Raw genomic sequence first — 2,719 nt, forward strand, 5'->3', positions numbered from 1 at the left:
TGCATATGTATCAAAAGATGGCCTAGTCGGCCATCACTGGAAAGAAAGGCCCATTGGACTTGCAAACTTTATATGCCCCAGTACAGGGGAACGCCAAGGCCAAAACGTGGGAGTGGTGGGGAGGGGAGGGGGGGTATGGGGGACTTTTGGGATAGCATTGGAAATGTAAATGAGGAAAATACCTAATAAAAATATATTTAAAAAAGAATTAATAAGGAAATAATCAAGGTGCATATAATTAAATCACAGTCATGACCTAAGAACATCATGTCTCAACATATTTTTCTTTAATTAATAGGGTCAAAGTTGAAAGTTTTATTGAAAACAATTTAAATCATGTAAATTAAAATCTATGCAAGGGCAATAGTATATACTACGAATTCCACCTATTCTATTCCTGGGTGCATCCAAAGGAAATAAAATCAATATTTGAAAGAGATATCTGACTGCCTATGCCTAGTGTAGCCTACACACAAGTATGAAGGAATCAGCCCAGGTGTCCACTGACCAAAATCTCTTAGCATATGTACACAGTGGCAGATTAGTCAGCTATAAGAAGAATAAAGCCATATCTTTTTGATGAAAATGAATAATACTGCATATTGTGTTAAGTAAAATAGACTAGACACAGAAAGTCAAATGCTGTATATTTCTTTCTTATGTGGTAAATCCAAAATCAAATAAATAAATAACTTGTATAAGAGAGGGATTTAAATGTGGAAAGAAAATTGATGGGAGGGAAGAGGATGGGAGAAACATATGCTGTATTTATGGATGGAAATATCTCAGTGAATTCCATTAGATGATATGTATAAACAATGTGTTAATAATTATAGGAACAAAACAAAGAAAATTTAAGTGTAAGGTAAAAGTTGGTGGAACCATGTGTGCTTAGTATATGTAAGACACTGGGTTTGATGCAAAAGTAAAATGCAGAACAAAACAGGAAACTTGTTATCAAACCTCCCCAACTTGCTTGACATGAATGTCACTTTGTTAGGTACAAAGTGCCAGTGTATGTTGTGTTTGATTTGAATTTTGACATTGCTGTAACTGAACTCTCAATCTGTATGTTGTAAACACAGTTAAGTCTTCCATGTGTTACCTATAAAGTAACTGAATGTAAACTTAAAGATAAGGTCAGGGGTCTGCATTAAGGAATCCAAAGTGGGAAAGGAATGTGCTTGTGTGCTTTTTCTACATTTAAATTTCAAAAGTAGTTCTGTCTTCTTATTCCGTTAGTTGCTCTAAATTATACTGTGCTTTAATTTAATATATTATGTTCTAATAGAGCAGAGGCAATGCCTTTGATATTCTAAATTTCCCTCATAGTTTTGCTGTTAACAAAATAATGGATTTTTAATGATTTTTTTAATTTATTGGTTTTTAAACAATATTGATTTCTATTTTACTCAAGTACATACCTCCAACTTATAGAGCAATCTTCCCTTTGTGTTTGTGTGTGTGTGTGAGGGGGGGTGCACGCGCGCAACCACACCACACCATGCACAGACTCATATACAAACTTGCTGTCTGTGTCATTGATCTCTTCAGTCTTCAATACCTCCTGGACATCCCCTGGAGAATTAGACTCTTATCCCAGCTAACATATTCATTTCTATCATTTGTGAAATATCAGCCCAGAGATTGATCAGAGGCCAGCAAAGAATAGCATAGTTATAAACACTTAAAGACTGTAAACCAAGCATACAAAGTGTTAGTAAAATATATTTTATCCTGTATCATCAACAAAATTATTTGATTATTATTATTAATAACAGTTATGTATGATAAGTCCATATCACTGATTAAAATATTTTAAAATATGTAATATTATACTTTATTTATTACCAGAAATCTAAATAATATAATGGGTAATCAAATTTCATCATTATATTGTATTTAGACTTCTGTCAGAGATCTGATATTTTAATAATAAATAAAATCTGGATATTATTAATTATCATATGTATGGTCCATAAAATTTTATTTATTTACTTATTTACATATATCAGCACAATGAGTATTATGTGACATCAAAATACAAAATAAATATAATTATAATACAAAAATATTGTTTACATTAAAACATATCTTCTCCCTTTTATTAAAATATATTCTTTTCTTATACAATATATCTTGATTACAGTTTTTACACCACCTACTCATTCTAACTCCTTCCTACATGCCCCCTATCTGAATCCCCCTTTTTTTAAAAACTCTCATTAAAGAAGAATAGGTTTCTAAGAGACAGTAACAAAACATAGTAAGATAAAACAAACCCATCACGTTGAAGTTAAACAAGGTAAACCAACAGAAAGAAAAGAGCCCAAAAGACGGCACAAAACCCAGAGACCCACTCATTCACACACTCAGCACACTCAGGTATTCCATAAAAACACTAAACTGAAAGCTGTAGCATATATGCAGAGAGCATGATGTGAACTTGTATCAAAAAAAGGCCCTCTGCTTGCTGCTTCAGCCTCTGCGAGTTCATATGAGTGTGGCGCAGTTGATTGAGAGGCACTTTTTTTTCTGGTATCCTCATCCTCAATCCCCTCTGACTCTTACACTCTTTCTTCCTTCTCTTCCATAGGTTTTCCTGAGCTCTGAGGGGAGGGATTTGATAAAGTCATTCCACCTAGGGCTGTATGCTCCAAGATACGGTTCTCTCTCTCTCTCTCTCTCTCTCTCTCTCTCTCTCTCTCTCTCTCTCTCT

The sequence above is a fragment of the Mus caroli genome, chromosome 1 (genome assembly GCF_900094665.2).
Source record: "Mus caroli chromosome 1, CAROLI_EIJ_v1.1, whole genome shotgun sequence".
Classification (NCBI taxonomy): domain Eukaryota; kingdom Metazoa; phylum Chordata; class Mammalia; order Rodentia; family Muridae; genus Mus; species Mus caroli.